Below are 20446 nucleotides of genomic sequence, written 5' to 3'. Positions count from 1 at the left end.
ATATGTAACCAATAGTGTATGAGTCAGCTGTATAAAGGAAGTTCTGAAACATGTTACAACATGGATAAACCATAAAGACATTATGCTAAGTGAAATAAGACAGTCACAAATTCATAGAGACATGAATAGAGACAAAAAGTAGAATGCTGGTTTCCAGGGATTAGCAGGGAAAAATAAATGAGGAATTACTGTTTAATGGATACAGACTTTTAGCTTTGCAAGATGAAAACAATTTTGGAGATGGATGGTGGTGTTATATAACTATGGGAATGTAATTAATACCACTGGAATATACACTTTAAAGTGATTATAATGGTAAATTTTATGGTCTGTCCATTTTGCCATGACTAAAAATTTTTTAAAAAACAAGACTTTGAGAAGATTATGTTCCAAAATAATAAAACAAGTAACCAAATTTCTCAAGCATTGAATCACCATAAAAACTAAAGATATTAAGAAGAAAAAATACACATTCAGAACCACTTCAAAAAGCATTTAATTATAATATTACATTGGCTATATGAAAAGATTGTAGAATTTGTCTAATAAATTCAATAATTATTAAAATTATGATGTTTCTTCAGTATATTTTTTACAAAAATTACATTTGCAAGAGCATTACTTAAAATATGGAATTGTTTGGTAAGAAAGATTATCCTAAGAAAATAATAGAAACTCTTTGTGGCATTTCAATTTGCCTTTGCACTTCCATTTTTCTAGCTTTGCAGTGGTCTTTTAAATGGCCAACCACATTCCCAGTAAGGAACTTTAGTTCCTGGTTCCAAAGGGAGCAGAGCAAACCTTATTTGAAAAGAATCATGTTTGTCTTCTATAACCTAATTAAAGACTACCTGAAGGACATGACTAAAGGCACTTGTCTTTGTTTCACCTGACTCAAACTCACTCATGTTGGAAAGCAGCAAACATTTAAATATATATGACAAATAAGCAACCTGCAGCTACCTACAGCAAAAAAAAAAAAGGTACAGTTAGAACAAACAATAAAGCACACAATGCCTTGAAAGAAAATCTGGAGCGATTATTTCAAAATTAGTGCATTCAAAATTAACCACATATGCTGGGAATACAGGATATCACACAAATGACCCAGGAAGGATGCATGTTAGAAATAAGTTAAGAAAATTCTAAGCTTTTAGTTCTAACTGATCTCTAGGTTCAGTAAAAGCAGGAATTAAAACCAAGGCTGAGTTGTAAACAACCTGGCTATTCATTGGAGGAGTGTCTGCATGGAGAAAACCTGCAAAAGCTCTAAGAAGCTTTTTATTTTTTTCTCCCCTCTCTCTCTCTTTCTCTCTCTCTCTGTCTTCCTCTCGTCTTCAGGCTTTCAAGGAAATTGTCATGAAATCACCGGCTAAACACAAGCAAAAGAAACAGAGACTTTACAGAACACATGACCAAGAATACAAACTCGACAAAAATATATAAAAAGCTGCTAAGTACACAAACAGCTACCACCACAGCAAACGCAAAAATATAATTTCCATAGTTACCATATTGTATGTAATTTGTCCAATTTTCAATGAAAAATTATAAAGTGTGCAAATAAACGAGAAAGTATGATCCATTTACAGATTTAAAAAACAAAAAAACTATTCTTCCTAAGGAGACACAGGCATTGTACTTACTGAAGAAAGGACTCAGGTAAACTGTCTTAAATATGCTCAAAGAACTAAAGGAAAACATGGAAAATAAGCTAAAGGAAACAAGGAAAACAATGTATGACCAATAGATAATATTAATAGTGGGATAGAAATTACAAAAAGAAACCAAACAAATTCTGGAGCTAAGAAATACACTAGACTGAAATAAAAAATTCACTAGAAAGTTTCAAAAGTAGCCTTATACAAGCAGAATAAACATCCAGCAAACTTGAAGTCAGGTAAATTTAAATTATTTAGTCTGCAGGCAAAAAGAATAAAGGGTGAATATAGTTGCAAAATTATAAATGAAGTGTTAGCAAACTTATTGAAGTAATATATAAAATGGATAACATAATTTTCAGGTTGGGTTTATTTGAGATTGCAAAGTTTGACTTAATATTAGAAAATCAACCAATGTAATTCACCACAAAGAGAGAAATAATATGATCATCCCAATAGATGTCAAAAACAATTTAATTTAAAAAAAAATGAACAGAGCATAAGACCTGTGGGACAACATCCATCACTCCATCATACCCATGAGAATCCCAGAAGGAGAAGATACAGAAAGAGTAAGTGGCAGAAAGAATATTTGAAGAAATAATGGCCAGAACCTTCCCAAAGTAGGTACTACATATTCAAGAAATTCAATGAACTCCAAGTAAAAGAAACACAAAGATATTCATACCAAGACATATTATGATTTTAAGTTGTTCAAAGCCAAAGATAAAGAAGAATGCTGAGAGAAGCAAGAGAGTAGCAACTGTCCTTCATAATTCTCAATAAAATTAATAGCATACTTATCAGAAACCATCAAGACCAGAAGGAAATGGGAAGACATTTGTATAGAGCAGAAGGAAAAGAAAGTCGTCAGCAAAGGTTTCTGTATCCACAAAAACTATTTTCTCAAAATGAAAGGGAAATTAGGATACTCCCACATAAGCAAAAGCTGAGGGAGTTCATTATCAGTAGACCTGACCCAAAGAAATGCTAAAGAGAGTCCACCAGGCTAAAATGACAGAATGCTAGACAGTATCTAGAAGCTATAAAAAACATAACTTCAGTAAATGCAACTACAAAGGTAAACATAAAAGTCTGTACTATTGTATTTTGAATTTTTAATGCACCTTTCAATGTCCTATATAATTTTAAAAGACAAATGCATAAAACCATAATTATAATTTTTTTTTCTTTTTTATTTTTTTGAGATGGCATTTTGCTCTGTCACCCAGGCTGGAGTGCAGTGGCACAATCTTGGCTGACTGCAACCTCCACCTCCCAGGTTCAAGTGATTCTCTTGTCTCAGCCTCCCGAGCAGCTGGGATTACAGGCATGCGTTACCACACCCAGCTAAATTTTTGTATTTTTAGTAGAGATGGGGTTTCACCATGTTGGTCAGGGTAGTCTCAAACTCCTGATCTCAAGTGATCTGCTTGCCTCGGCCTCCCAAAGTGCTGGGATTACAGGCATGAGCCACCATGCCCAGCTTATGGTTATAAATCTCTTAGTGGGCACACAATTTATAAAGACTTAAGTTGTGACAATATGAAATAGAATATTTTTATGCTATCGAGGCTATGTTGGTATCAATTTAAACATTCTTCAGGACAGATCATATTGTGTCCGGAATTGGTGGGTTCTTGGTCTCACTGACTTCAAGAACGAAACCGCGGACCCTCACGGTGAGTGTCACAGTTCTGAAACGCGGCGTGTCTGGAGTTTGTTCATTCCTCCTGGTGGGTTCGTGGGCTTGCTGGGTCAAGAGTGAAGCTGCAGACCTTCAGGGTGAGTGTTACAGCTCATAAACACAGTGTGGACCCAAAGAGTGAGCAGCAGCAAGATTTACCACAAAGACTGAAAGAACAAAGCTTCCACAGCATGGAAGGCGACCGCAGCCGGTTGCCACTGCTGGTTCCGGCAGCCTGCTTTTATTCCCTTATCTGGCCCCACCCACGTCCTGCTGATTGGTCCATTTTACAGAGAGCTGATTCGTATGTTTTACAGAGAGCTGATTGGTCCGTTTTGACAGGGTGCTGATTGATGTGTTTATAATCCCTGAGCTAGATACAAAAGTTCTCCAAGTCCCCACAGAGCACTGATTGGTGCATTTACAAACCTTGAGCTAGACACAGGGTGCTGATTGGTGTGTTTGCAAACCTTGAGCTAGACACAGAGTGCTGATTGGTGTAATTACAATCCCTTAGCTAGACATAAAGATTCTCCAAGTCACCACCAGATTAGCGAGATACAGAGTGCTGATTGGTGCATTTACAAACCTTGAGCTAAACACAAAGTGCTGATTGGTGTATCTACAATCCCTTAGCTAGACATAAGGGTTCTCCAAGTGCCCACTAGACTCAGGAGCCCAGCTGGCTTCACCTAGTGGATCCTGCACCAGGGCTGCAGGGGGAGCTGCCTGACAGTTCCACGTGGTGCGCCAGCACTCCTCAGCCATTGAGCGGTCTATGGGATCAGGCGCTGTGGAGCAGGGGGCGGTGCTCCTCGGGGAGGCTCCGGCATGCAGGAGCCCAAGGGGTGGGGGGTGCAGCTCAGGCATGGCGGGCTGCAGGTCCCAAGCCCTGCCCTGCGGGGAGGGAGCTGAGGCCCGGCAAGAATTTGAGAGCAGTGTGCCAGCAGGCTGGTCGCACCCTCTGAAGCTGCTGGCCTGGGTGCTAAGACCCTCACTGCCCGGGCCGGCAGCACCGGCCACCGCTCCGAGTGCAGGGCTGGCGGAGCCCATACCCACCCAGAGCTCGCGCTGGCCCACAAGCGCCACGTGCAGCCCCGGTTCCCACCCGCGCCTCTCCCTCCACACCTCCCTGCAAGCAGAGGGAGCTGGCTCAGACCTCGACAAGCCCAGAGAGGGGCTCCCGTAGTGCAGCAGCAGGCTGAAGGGCTCCTCAAGCACGGCCAGAGTGGGCGCTGAGAGTGAGCGAGGGCTGCCAGCACGCTGTCACCTCTCAATATGTTAGGCAACACAGCAAATCTCAATAAACAGATTTTAAAAGTATACAAATTGTCATCTCCAGACACTATTGAATGAAGCTAGAAATCAAAAATAGAAACTATTTCCCAAATATGATAAAACTGAATAAACCATTCTTAACCCATTGGACAAAGAAGAAATGGTAAAGAAATTTGGAAAATACTAAGGAAAAATGAAAATAAAAATACAATACATCAAAACATATGAGACAGCAAAAGCAGTGTTTAGAGGGAAATTTGTAGAAATAAACACATCTTAAAAAAAAGAAAGATCTCAAACCACTACCCTAACTTTATACCTTAAAAAACTAGAAAAAGAAGAACAAATAAAACTCAAAGCTAATATAAGGAAGGAAATAATAAATATTAAAACGTAAAAAAGTAGTATAGACTAGAAAAATAGAAAAGATCAACAAAACCAAACATTGGTTCATTGAAAAGATGGAGAAAGTTAACAAACCTTTAGCTAGACTGACAAGAGGGAGAATGCAAATAACTAAAATTAGAAATGAAAGCAGAGGTATTACTACCAACCTTAGAGACTTATAACAGGTAGAAAAATTGAATCGGTAGTCAAAATGTCCCCACAAAGAAAGCCACTATCAGTTGGCCTCACTGGCAAATTCTAGCAAACATTTAAAGAAGAACTAGCATCAATTCTTCTCAAACTATTCCAAAAAAAGAAGAGGAAAAACCATTTTCTATTTCGTTATATCAGGTCAGCATTACTCTGATAACAAAACCACATGAATATACCATAAGAGACAAAAATTGCAGGCCAGGCACGGTGGCACATTCCTGTAATCACAGTATTTTAGGAGGCTAGGTTGGGAGGATCACTTGAGCCCAGGACTTCAAAACCAGCTTGGGCAACACAGCAAGATCCTGTCACTAAAAAACTAAAGAAAAAATAGCGGGTTGTGGTAGTGTGCACCTGTTGTCCTAGCTCTTTGGGAGGCTGAGTTAGGGTCATTGTTTGAGCTCAGGAGTTCGAGGCTACAATGAGCTAAGATTGTGTCACTGCACTATAGCCTAGGCTGCAGACTGAGACTGTCTTAAAAAAAGAAAAAATAAAAAGAAACAGACCATTATTCCCTGTGAATATTATTGTACTCAATAACCAAGTAGGATTTACCCCAGGAATGCAAGGGTAGTTCAAAGCTCAATATAAAAAATATCAATCGATATATAGCACATTAATAGAACAAGGGGAATGATACATGACCATCTCAATTGACACAGTAAGGAGTATTTCACAAAATGCAACACATTTTCATGATTAAAAAAACACTAAAAAAATTAGGAATAGAAAAGAATTTTACCAACATGGAAAAGGGCATTTGCGAAAACCTCACGGCTAACCCCTCATAGTAAAAAACTGAAAGCTTTTCCCTTAGGAAAAGTGAAAACTGAAAATTTTTCCCTTTGTCTTCTTTCCTTTCAACATTGTACTGAAAGTTCCAAGCAGCAATTAGGCAAGAAAAATAAATGAAAGTAATCCAGATTGGAGATGAAATAAATCTATCTCTATTCGTAGAAAAATCCCAAAGAATCCTTACACCCACAGAAAACTACTAGAGCTAACAAATGAATTCAGCAAAGTTGTAGGATACATGAATGCACACACATAAGTTAGTTTTGTTTCTGCACACTGACAATGATCAATCTTCAAATAAAGAAAACAATTCCACTTACAATAGTCCAAAATCATAAAATACCAAGGAATAAATTTGACCACAGAGGGAGAAACTTGTACACTGAAAACCTGAAAACATTCCTTAAGTTTAAAGACTTAACTAAATAGAAATATATTGTATGTTTGTAGACTAAAAGATAATTTTCGGATGGCAATATTATGCAAAGCAATCTATATATCAATGCAATCCCTATCAAAATTCAATAGCTTTTTTTCGCAAATAAACAAATTGATTCTCAAATTCACATGGAATTGCAAGGGGCCTTGAACGTTATAGCCTGATTATTCTGGGAAAGAAAAACACAACAATGTTGGAGCACTCACAATTTCCAATTTCAAAACTTCCTACAAAGCTACAACAATAAAATTACAAAGGGCCTAAAGTGTGGTGGTTGCACACTATTTTGAATGTACTAAGTGACACTGAAATGTTTACTTCAAAATGGTGGATTTTATGTTAGGTAAATTTCATTTCAATTATAAAATTGATATTGACAAAGACAATAATTTCTTAATATTATTATTAAATAGGTTTGACCTCATGGACACCTAAAAATTATCTTAGGGGCTCCAGAGTTCCCTAGATCCCAAGTTGCAAACCACAGATTTTTCCTTATATAACCAGTTTATTGATGGATTTTAAATAGTTGGGTATCAAATTTTTTTTATTATTTTCATCATGCTTATGATGTTTGATAACCCTTTTCTTCTAGGTAATAAGTCTCAACATTTTTGGCCAGATTCCATATTTACCATGTCACATTCAATTATTAGCACAGTCTGATTTTGGTATTTAAGAATCAGTCCTGTTAAGTTTTAAATAAATTCAAAACTTTCTGTCACCCCCATCATTAGCTGCCCAGGACAGATAAGGGAGCTGCAGCTAATTAGCACAGAGGAGACAGGTGTCTTTTATCTCAGGAGCATCTCTCCCTTTTGTACATGCCAGCTTCTTGGTGGTAGAAGAAAGAAGGGCTAGTTGTTGGAAGCAAAAGTCTAACTTGGCTGCCTACCTTTTAAAATACTGATTAATTTACTCTGCAAGCATTTATTATCTACTCTGTGCCAGTCACTGTCCAAGGAGTTAAAATACAACTATGAACAGAACTTTCAAAAAATCCTGTCTTTATGCATCTTACATTCTATTAAGGAAGCCAGGCAATAAACAAAGTGAATACATATATAGCAAGTAAGTTATAAGTGATTAAAATAAAACATGCAGTAGGTAGCAGACATACGGAGTTCTTGCGGGTTGTGATATTAGGTGGAGTAACCTTGGAATGACTTTTAGATAGTAATATTGGCATAAGTTTTAAAGGAGGAGAAAAAGAGAAATAGGTCAATATTGGGAGGAATAGTGTGAAACGGAAAGGGTCCCAGTAAATTTTTTTACTGTTTTTATCTGTTGCAAGGAGCCGCTGATGTGGTGATCTGAACTGTTTTCTTGGGGTGATAATCAGTTTTTCTCCCCGTGTTCTCTGATACTAATGACTCAATTAAGAAGAGCCATCATATCTCCATGTAGCCCCTCCATCATGCACCCTCAGCTCCCTGGTTCTAGAGTAACATCATTAACCTCTGTGCTCCTTCACATGGAGCCTTGAAAAATGCTAGAGTTCTCCTTTGAACTTTCTGAGTTATAAACAACTGGAATCTGGTAGAGATGGCCTCTTCTTCCCAGTCATTCCCATGCCAAGGTTTCTTTAAGCCTGCTCCTGCTAACATGGACAACTGCAATGAGCCCCCCTATAGAAATCTCTAGACCTGATTCAAGAACCAGTACTTAAGTTCAAGTACACCTCCAAATTACAAGGGAAATATATTATGCTCCTCTCTCATCTCCTCAACAGCAGGGCTACCACACCTCTAGACTTCCAGAATACTCTCCTGAGAGTATTCTCCTTACACTCTCCTTCAAAAAATATAGCACCATTTTGGCCCTATGGGTTCTGTAGCTCAGCAAGAGTGTCACCAGGCAGCTGGCGGAAAAAGAAAAAGCTTGTCTCCTCTTCTTGGAGACATCTTCAATCTTCAAGTTGTTCTCTAAGAGGCCTTATCACAGAGCAATTGAGGGAAAGATCACTTTCCTATCTCCACCCCATAGGAAAGGATGAGAATCAGTTCTCACCATGAATATCTTTCTCTGCAAAGTTAACTACTTGAGCTGACAGATATATTGACTGGGTGATATATACAGATAGTGACATTGGTGGGCAGTGGTGGTAAGCTGGATTTACACTGGCATTTTCTAGGGAAATAGTTGACCTTAATTACTATTGGTTTCTTAAAAATGTGGGTCATTAACAACCTTTCGTCTTCAGGCAGAATTGCAATTTCTTGGCATGATATTAAAATTATTTTATAGGTATCTGCAAAAAGTGACAGCAACTTTAATAATTCTGCCAACATAAATATCAGAGAATATTTCCAATACTCTTAAGCAGGAATGGAAATTCCAAATTATAATTTTTTCTGCAAAAACTTAATGTATTTTAATCTAATCAATATTTTATCTAAGTAAAGTTTATGTGAAATTTTTATCTTTTAATTACAAGCCTAGATTATTTTAAAACCTAAAATATGACAAAAGGTTAGTAGTGCAGTTATCTGGCTCTCCTACAAAATAAATTTCAAAAAATTTAAATAGCATCTCTTCAATGATTTTAACTTACTGTAGTCACTAAAATCTGTATAACCCTTACACACATCTAGCTTTATTTAAGGGTAAAAGTAGATGCAGTGCTTTATTTGCATAACCATTCTATTTGGCCATAATTTCTAAGAACTGAAGAAAATCCCTAAAATCATAACTTCATATTTATGCTTTACAACTAATAATGTTATTGATTAACATATTTGGACTTAAAAAATTATTGAATGATATCCTAATCATGGAAATTACATTTTAATTATTTTAATCAAGTTAGAAATTAGAGATATTATCCCTAAATTCCATTCCCAAATGGAGAGAAACTATGAGAGAAACTAATAATAGACAGACTAGCATGCTTTTTCTCACAAGTAATACTTGGTACCAGTGTCTAGTGGCCCAAGTCTAGGAGATACCATTCAAACTGTATTCTGTGTCAATGGAATTGTGCTATAGGAGCTGCCGTTCTCATATATTCTACGACATAAAATTCAATGTGAATGGTGTCCCCTGGTGTTGGGCAACTTGGCAGCCACGCTCAGAAAATATTATTTTTAATATTTAATTCCATTAAGGCTAAAAAAAAGGAACACAAAGAAATAGAAATTTAAGTTTGAAAGAAATAAATGCGAAACCGGAAATAAAGTTACTGATAAATTATAAAGTTCATGGAAAGTTGTAGTAGTCCATATTCACGCTGCTATAAAGAACTGCCTCAGTCTGGATACATTATAAAGAAAAGAGGTTTAATTGACTCACAGTTCCTCATGGGTGGGGAGGCCTCAGGAAACTTACAATTATGGTGGAAGGGGAAGCAGGCATGTCTTATATGGCATGAGGTGAGAGAGAGAGGGTACAATAGCCGGGAAAACTGCCTTATAAAACCATCACATCTCATAAGAACTCACTGATTATCATGAGAACAGCATCGGGGAGACCGCCCCCATGATCCAATCACCTCACACCAGTTTGCTCCCTCAACATTTGGGGATTACAATTCAAGATGAAATTTGGGTGAGGAAACAAAGCCTAACCATATCAGAAGTGAATTATTTCTTTATTTTGGCATAATCATGTATCATTTAGAATATAATGTATAAATAGAATCTTACTGCATTACACAAAGAACCACCTCCAACTTACTGTCTCCAAATAATCAAATCAGGCATATCACCCCAATTTCCATACCTTTCCTGAGCCTTTGCAGATAAAAGTAAAAATAGAAAATCAAGACAAACAGGGAAATGTTGGAAAAGAAACTTGGAACAGTTTGTCAGTTCAAGGCAGAGAGATTTATGGTGCAGATACCAGAAGATAGAGCAAAGTCTCATGACCAAATGGCTCTAAAAAGGAAGCTCTTTACTGCTTTTATACATACCATTAGTTCTCACCAAATACCAGTTCTGGTTAATAAATTAACAGTAGCACAGTGAGAATTGCCCTACGTGCCAGACACTGACCTTAAGTATTTATACACGTCAGTAATCTATTTCTTCATAATAAACTTTGATGTAGACATGTTTCTTGGCTTAAGGAGAAAAAAGCTAAGGTTTGTAGAGGTTTAAATACACAGTACTTCAACCCTGGTGAGTGAAGTACTCAAGAATCCATCTAACATTTAACTCCAAAAGCCATAGGCTCCTAATCACAATCTTATTCTGCCTACAAATACTACACTCCTTCTCTTACTCCACATACATATTTCCATTTCATTCATTCAGTCAGTCATTCATTGACTTTTTTGAACACTCTTAGTCTGGTTATTACGTGGAAGAGACACAAAATTGAATAAGGTACAGCCCTCCATTCTGCAGGAGTTTAAACTCAAGAAGAAGGAAAAAACAAGGCATAACATGGTAGAAAAGTTATGTGTTATAGGCAGGAGAAAGAGAAATGGGTATAGGAGGAAGCAGCAAGAAGTCTCAAGATCAAAGGGCAACAAATGTTTCCAGAAGATTTAAGATTTCAGTAATTTTTGTAATACTTCCTAAGGTCTATTCTAAATCTTACTATAATCTATGCATACCAAAGTTTAACCTCCACCATTTAGAATATCCAGGTGATCAAACCCAAAGTTCATGAAGCTGGTAAGGAGGCTTCTTTAACCTGGAAAATGGCTATTGTTTCCAGCTCTAGAGATAATGTAAATGTAGTTCAGTAAAATATGAAGGATAGTGATATATTTTATTTATCCCAACTTCTGTCCTTTGGATGGATGGTACATGTGACCACTTCGATGCCGCTGTCTTCCTCACTCCTACCACATTTGTGATATCGTCTGAGGCTGTAATGATGACCAGTCATCCCAGACATTCACAGATGTCCTTACTGCAACATATAGCAACTGCACCATGCTTTCTTCTCTTAAGAGAAAATTAATGGAGCAAATTGTACAACAAACTCAAACTAAACAACAGGTAAGTAGCTGCGCTTTATTTTGAGTGGCAGCCAACAATTCTTATGTGGAAGAAACATAAAACAGAAATACATTAAGAAACTAAAATGACAAACTGAATCTATTTACTAACTCACATGTGGAATAAACTCCCTTTGCTTGGCTATATTCTGGTGACTGATGCTTGATCTAGCATCAAAGAGCAACAGTACGGACCTTTCCTAAATTAGACACTGAATATGCCTGGTGTGCAAGCTTTCATTTTTTAAGTAATAATTCTACTCTTAAGAATATCAGATGGTTACTTTTGCTTTTCTCAAACTTAAATAGGAAAAGTTAATCAGTACTATATAGAGAGGAGGGAATAAATAAACCAATAAGGGTAAGAACCTAAGCTATTATCTGCATAGTAAGTAAGACTCATGAGAAAAGTGTTGTAAATTTGGATAGTGACAACTTTGGACCCCTAAATGAATACAATATTAAGGAAATAATAGGAATTCACCAAAAAGTAGATAAATTTCATTCATGTGTAGAAAATATTATATAATGGTACTAAGGTAAGAAAAAAATGGCCGAATCAGGAAAGTTTTATATTTTGTTGTGACTAAAGACTAGAGATTGTGTGGTAGAAATGTAAAAAGTGACATTAAAACAAAAGTAAGGAGAATATGTTTTAAAGTATCTCCTTCAAAAAGTCAGTGCCTAGTTTTCTAGCTTTGCAATTTCCAAACACTGTTCCATAGATATAACTTTTAATCCACATGTGCCCATTGTGAATTTCCAAGGGACAATTACAGAGTTACCTAATTTACTATGTTTAACCCAACTTAAACTAGGTAATATCTTAAAACTGATAGGTATATTTAGTGCAGTTGTGTTTCTTTTAAATCCTTCCCTCGCCCCCAAAAAAACGTGTTTTTTTTTTGTAAATATGTTATGTGTCATAAGATCTATGGATTTGTATAAAATAGAAAGAACACAATATTTGGCTATGCAACATTTCCCATTTAACACTATTAAAAACTTACTGAATAAGTGGTCCTTGGTACATTTTGGAACACAGTAATGCAAGTATTACTTCAAAGTTTTGTTTAGGGATTTTCCAACTTTTACCTCCGAAAGCTAACTCTGACATTGATATCTAGCGGAATAAAATGATGAAGTTGGGCAGCAGAACCCTTAATAATTTTCCCAAATTCCAACACCCTCCACAGAAAGAATAACTTAACAGCTGATGAATTTTTATTTCACAAGTGCTACCATATTATGGAAATAGTACCATCAGAAAACCAAATTTCAGCCTTTTATGTTCTACAACTTACTGGAAGGAAATAATTTCTTTCAGGTCCAACTTTTCCACCCTATATGGATTTAGAAAGTAATGTATGTGTGCATATTGGGTTTGGGGTGAGGAGAGGAGAAGATTAAGGAAGGAAATCAGAATTGTTGAAGTTGTTTAAATTATATTACTTTTAAGTTGAAATTAATGATCCCAATACAAAATTATTATATACATTTTATACATAAATTACATATATTATGTTCCAGGATATGCAGGAGAAGAATAATCCTAAGGCTTGGAAGACCCTAAAAAATTTCACATCACCATCTCTAAATGAATCTATAACCATTCCTACACTGACATTAATAACATGAAACCCAGGCAATGCAAAGAGGATGGTATTGTGATAAAATGGTATCCTTGGAAAATTTATTCTTTTATGGAAACAATCAATCTGGGATTGGTTTTGTATGGTACAACCAGTGTTTCTCATGGTAAATCAGAGTTAAGAATATAAAAACAAGATTGTAAACCCAAGGAAGTAATTTTAATTATCATAGTGCTTGTCATTAAGGCAAAAAAATTGTGTGTGTTCTTTTACTTATAAAGATCCCTTCAGCGTGAAATTAATCTAACTTTCTTTTTCTGGGTTGATCTGTATTTTACTGCATCAGAAAATCATTGAGTACTCCGAGGAACCATATGGAGAACCACAAAATCAGTGGAATGACACACCTAGCTACCAATCATTTTAAAGTGATATAAAGTAGCATAGGAGTTTATGAAAATTAGAAGAGTGGATATGAAGCAATGGTTAACACAGTATTATGGAATAGTCATGTAGCTTTGCTGAATATGAGGCAGATCAAATCTGATAATATGAAGAGCAAAGGGAAAATATGAAGATTACAACTTGCGATTACAAAGGAGAAAAATGCAAGACCGAAAAATGGAAAATGATTATATTATTGATACTAAAAGAAGGGTAGTTTGAAATTTTCAATCAATGGAAGTAAAGATAATTCCCTTTAGAATATGGCATATTTGAGGTAAAGCTAATTCTACTCTGAAACAAGTGCTATTCTCATCCCCATAGAGGCATTGCATGAGAAGAAAGGCTGGAAACTTTCTTCACGTTCAGGTGCTATAAGCTCTCTAAAAGCATGCCTAGGTAAAATGAGAGAAGAGAGGAGGGGCAATGGGAAGGTTAATGGATTATCTTTCAATAGATTTGAAATATATGACAAATGTCTTTAAATTCACATTTGAAAGTAAAATATAACACACAAGAAAGTATATATTCACATTAATTATTGAAATTCTCTTTTTTCTGTCATTATCTTAGAACCAATTTTTACCAGCAACATACACACAAAAATAATTATCTTGGCCTTATTTCTGTGTAACATTTTTAAATAAAAATGTATATTATCCACCTTGTAAATGCTCTACTCTGATAAAACATGTATTCCAAGGACTTTAAACATATAAAAATATAAACAGTCCACAAAAGACTAATAATTGCCATCATTGGACTTATCCTAAACAATATGCAGTAAAACCCAGAAAAATAATTTAAAGGAGCACAACCCTATAATTAAGCATATAACACCAACAAGCACCTATTTTGAAGGTGAAAATATATTTGGATAAATAAGTTTCAACAGAATAGTTAAAAAATTACTTACTTCACTCTGTATTTTTACCTTGAATTTTTTAAGTAGAAAAAAATAACTTCTGCTCTCCAACTCAAATTGTTTTTGGAAGAAGGTAAGATAAAAATGAAGTTTAATTTTTAGATGATATACATTTTTGGTAATTCTGTAAATTAATTTTTGGGGTTAAGAGTCTGCCTAAACCTCTTTTACTTTGTATTTCTTTTTCTTCTTACTCTTCTTAGCTTTATGTTGTCAAGATCAGGCTTTTCTTGCAAGTAGCCTGAGAGAAGTAAGTTTTGTCATGGTTCACGAAACTAAAAAGCTAACATAAAAATCTTCTTACCCTAAACAGATTACATACAGGTTAGGTACTTTAAACATAATAATCAGCAATATGCTTTCAATTCTGGAAGGCTTGCAATGAAGTCTGCAGTCAATGACACAGTCTTGTCTAGTCTGTTGCTGTGGGTAATGGTGAAGAAAAAAACAATATACGATGCATGACAGATAAAGAGTGAGGTACTAAGGATCAAAACAGAGCGCTGTGTTCACAGAGCTGCTGAGCTATGGTAATCAATTTACCTATGACCAAGTAAGTGTTAGGATGGTAAAAATTTCGGAGGCTGATTGAATTCCCATCTTGGGAATTCCAGGACCCTGCTAACAAATATAAGAAAACAGGAGAATGTATATCACCCTCAGCCAGGAGGATCTAGACTTCATCAACAAGCAGCTGGACCCCCTAAATATAAAAGGTTTTCTTTGGACATTGGAGAAAACATTTAAACATTTTCTTTATCCAGTGTCAGATTGCAATAAGGCTCAACATTTCCAGACATTATGGAGATTGAGTTCACATACACCCTCTGTATAGGTGAAACCTTAGCTAAAACATAAATACACTTCTCCCTGCTAAAACCCAAGATGCTATCACCCACCTTCACACTCCCATGCTGAGAGAGGGGTGGAAAAAAAGATTGTAAATTTTCTCATTCTCATCAACTTTCCAAACCATTATTAGAAGCTTCCTAGCCTACAGGGTGTTAAAAAAAAAGTATGCAAATATTGCTCCAGTTTAAGAATTTAAACTCTAAAAGTGTGACAAAGTTATTAGCAATCTTAGAGTAAAAGAACACTATGTGAAGGGCTGTCTTCCACGTTTTCAGATTGATGTTTTTTTAGTAATTTCCTGGCTTTTCTTTCTTTTTTATGGGGGGTATGGGAATAATTATGAGATTATGGAAAATCCCATACTCTTTTAGCAAATCTCCTTAATTATTATGATGGCTAATTTTATGTGTTAATTTCACCAGGCTAAAGATGCCCAGATAGCTGATAAAATATTATTTCTGGGTGTATCTGTGAAGGTGTTTCTGGAAGAGATTAGCATTTGAAGTAGTGAACTGCATAACGAAGACCTGCCTTCACCAATGTAGGCTGGCATCATGGAATCACTCGAGGGTCCAAATAGAACAAAAAGGTAAGGGTGGCATAAATTACCTCTTTCTCCTCCTTTTCTTAATCGGCAACATTCATATTCTTTTGCCTTGGAATTCTAGGACTCAGTATGCCGACATCCCAGACACCCACTCCCACCCAGTTCTCAGGCCTTCCGAGACTTAGACTAGGAGTTATGACATCACTTCCCCTGGTTCTTATGCCTTTGGATTCAAGTCAATTATGACCCTGGCTTTTCTGCTTCTCCAGTTTACAGATGGCAGATAATGGGACTTCTTGGCTCCCAAAATCATGTGATCCAATTCCCATAATTTTATATATATATTATACATATCAAATATATAATATATATAATTATATGTATATATATCTTATATATGTATTTATATGTAAAACATGTATATGTCTTTATATATGTATTTATATATAAAATATGCATTTATATATATTTTTTATGTGTCTATTTCTCTAGAAAAACTCTAATACAAATCAAGGCCCCTAATTTGTTAAATAATTTGCCAACATTAGAAAAGAGCTCTTAGCTGGGTGGCTCACACCTGTACTGTCAGCACTTCAGGAGGCCAGGACAGGCAGATCACATGAGGTCAGGAGTTCAAGACCAGCTTGGCTAACATGGTAAAATTCCATCTCTACTAAAAGTAAAAAAATTAGGCATGGTGGCATGCACCTGTAATCCCACCTACTCAGGAGGCTAAGGCAGGAGAATCGCTTGAATCCAAGAGGCAGAAGTTGCAGTGAGCCGAGATCATGCCATTGCACTCTAGCCTGGGTGACAGAGCAAGACAATGTCTCAAAAAAAATAATAAAAAGGAAAGAGTTTTTTACTCGGGTGATTTTTATGTTCATTGGTCTTCACAGTGGTCTCTAAATGACCACGTTAAGATTGATATCATAAACTCTCCAACAAAAATAAAATAAATTCAACAGACAAAAGATGAAAGTCAAAATATTTCTGCTTTAGATAAAATACTAGTTATCACAAATTGACTGTTAAAATACATGGTTTATAATGGAGTAAGACAAATTGGTGATCATGAAACATCTCCAACTTCGCTTTTTAAAATCCTCTTCATTATATCAAACATATATAGAAAGCATCTATTCTGCCTCAGTTTCTGAAAAAAAAAAAGTTAGGGAAGATATGAATTAATTACGTGGTCTCTGCCTTCTCCTTCTCTCGCTTACCCCACAACCACTTCAAGAATTTATCATCTAATATGAGAGAGACTTAGATTCATAAGCAAATACTTTCAGTGAAACAAAGCTATGCATAATGTTTGATAACTTAGAAACTAAAAAAGCCTTCCTGGAAGAGATGCCATTTGACATAAATCATGAGCCTAGAAGAGAACCAAGGAATAGGCTGTTGGATTAGGGAGAATATAACTCACAAAATAAATGTTTCATTGTCAATGATGAGTTTGACTGCATGGCATGTAATAATTTAAAACTTTAATATAATATTAAGCCAGTATCCTGAACATTCATAATACAAGAGACTTAAAAGCAATATTCAATATTCTATGGCTAGCAGTGAGTGCTCTGGGGAGGGAAGGTGGTGCATAATTTCACTATCTTCCACCTTAAATCATCATTTCATTGAAAACACATTTCATAAACAAATTAAAAATCAAATAATTAAAATACTACACATCTCAAGTCAGTGAGCTCTGACTTTTATGTACTCTATTAGTGATCCTTTTCATCTCAAATCTCAGAAAATTCAACTTTCATCCTCTCATAGCTCATAAACTCTTCAATCACTTTAATTTGGTTGGTTAACAATTAATGCTAGATACATGGAAAAAAGCTGTTGTTTTGTTGATTTTTTATTTATTATATTATTTATTTCTTTAGAGACAAGGTCTTGCTCTGTTGCCCAAACTGGAGAGCAGTTGAGCAATCATAGTTACTGCAACTTCAAACTCCTGGGCTCAAGTAATCTTCCCACCTTAGCCTTCCAAGTAGCTAAGACTAGAAGTGCAAGCCACCACACCTGGCTAATTTTGTAATTCTTTGTAGAGACAGCATTGTTGCCCAGTCTTGTCTCAGACTCCTGGCCTCAAGCAATCCTTGTACTTTGGCCTTCCAAAGTCCTGGGACTGCAAGGCTTGAGCCACCATGCCCAGTGATTTTTTAATATAGGATGAGATGTTACAAATTGCAAGCAAAACCAATAACTGAGTCTTCTATTGGTTTCAAGGGGACAAAAATCAACAAATATTATACTGTAAAACCTTTTCCAGACTTTATGTATTGCAGTTTCCCCACTCAAACTGCAATTAAAATTTAAAACCCATAAATGTAATTAAAAATGAAGGACAAACTGTTGTACTTTATTGAAATTATTTTTAGATAGAGCTGATAGAAATATATAGCAACAAATTTATTGGTATGATTAAAGTAAAACTATCTTTGAAGTTGAAAAATGGTGCAAAAAAAATAGTTATCTTGATTCTGAAAAATGCACATGCAAGATAGTGTAATTATCCACTGAATATTTCTTTTTATGTATAATTGTATGCCTTTTTAACTATTCCCTTTTATCATTAGTTTCTGCTCATATCATAGCAACTCATCATTCATGTGTATCTATTTATTCTAATGGCTATTAAATAATACATTTCTCAATGATCTTTTGTATATTATGGTAAGATGAATTCTAGGGTGAATACAGCTTCACACTAGAAGGCGTGAAGCTTTGTAGAAACTTTAGATAACATTTTTTCACACTATAAGATTATAAAGAATCTCTCACATGCAAATAGACTAGGAAAAAAACACAAGAGCATTCATACTTGCAGAAAAACTATATTAGACTGAAGGATCTTAATCATCAGAGAATTACATTTTTGGTTTAAAAAATGACATATTTTGTAGTCTAAAGGAGTCAATTTTATATTAATTCATTAAAAATGACATAGGACTTACTCATTCCAGTGAAGTCATTCTTTGAAGATTTGTTAATCTTTCCAGTCACATGGTTCTATTTTATGTTTTTTATGACTTTTCTAAATTCCAATACCATTTCTCAGTTACTAAATAGAACTTTATTGAAAAAGTCAAGCCCTTCTAAAAGGTGAGAAATGAGTCCCTTATGAACTAAGCAGAACATTCACAAATAGTATATAACCTATTTGAGCCATAAATATGTCACAACATAAATGTATTAATATTAAAAATCTTAAAAATAAAATGTGTCACTTGAAGAACATTTTAAGATATTTTGAGAAGCTTAATTAAAATAGTAACATTTTATGTTTATAAATCCATTCTATATTATTTTCATCTTATTTCTCAAACCAAGCTTTAAATCCTCATAGACAGGTGTCTATATATAAGGTGTCCTCCATCTTATTCTCTATTGTAGGTAGCCCTGGGATAATATCAGAAACTTACAAGGCTCTCAATAAGTGCTGTTAATTTGGAGTGTAGCATGTTTATCATTGTTAGTTGCTTTACATATGATACTTATAAAACATTTAAAATAAGTATGTCTTCTTTTTGTTATTTTTTTTGGTTTGAGACAGAGTGCCACTCTGTCGCCTACACTGGAGTGCAGTGGCACGATCTTGGCTCACTGCACCCTCCACCTCCCGGGTTCAAGCAATTCTTCAGCCTCCAGAGTAGCTGGAATTACAGGCACCCGCCACCACACCCAGTTAATTTTTGTATTTTTAGTAAAGATGGGGTTTCGCCATGTTGGCCAGGCTGGTCTTGAACTCTTGACCTCAAGTGATCCACCCACCTCGGCCTCCCAAAGTGCTGGGATTATAGGCATGAGCCACTGTACCTGGCCTTAAAATAAATATTTTTTGGTGTAAAACTTACTTTGCATGTATTTTGACATATTATTAATTACAGCATTCAGAAATAGCGGAAGTAAACAGATTGAATTTAGGCCATTGGGTTGTTTTGTGGACCATAACATTTACTTTTAGTTTGAGTCTACCTTAGCTATTCAGACTGCTGTTTTGGCATTGAGTAAATACAGCCCCAAAAAAATTCACTTGAGAACATTTCTGGAATTTAAAATCTCCACACCTAAACCCATAGGCATATTTTCTGAAGCCTTATATTTTAAAGGAGTTGTGTGGCTATATTTTAATTACAATTGAAAATCAGGTTGAAAGAGAGTTGCAAAAGATGCTTTAAGATTTGATTATAAATTATTATTTTATAATACTAATTAATTTCTAATGTCTGAAATGATATTTGCAGCTGATTGTAGAGCTTCACTTTTCTTAGGTGAAAAAAAAAAAAGAGGAAAGAGACTTTCCCTGTTTAACCAATATACCCTTACAAGGATTATAAAACTAAACTTCAAGTTCCCACAAAAATCAAAATCCAAGCAGGAGAATGTATACAAATTCCAAGACTTTAACATTTTGAACTTTTGCATCTGCTACTCAAACTAAACTGAAAATCTTTTCATTTAAAATTGCAGTGACCTTCCTGAAGATGATTTTAAGCCCAACTTTGTAATAGTAGATTGGCATGTTGACAAATTAGTCTTTTTGGCTGAGAATAAAATAGAACATATGGATAAAGGCAGAGTTTTTCTAGCATCCCAATTTTTCCACATTGTTTTAGCCTAGATGTCTACAGACCTGGCTATAAGTTCTACTTCTATCACT

The sequence above is a fragment of the Nomascus leucogenys genome, chromosome 7b (assembly GCF_006542625.1).
Source record: "Nomascus leucogenys isolate Asia chromosome 7b, Asia_NLE_v1, whole genome shotgun sequence".
In the NCBI taxonomy this organism is placed as follows: domain Eukaryota; kingdom Metazoa; phylum Chordata; class Mammalia; order Primates; family Hylobatidae; genus Nomascus; species Nomascus leucogenys.
This window is presented reverse-complemented; position numbering follows the sequence as displayed.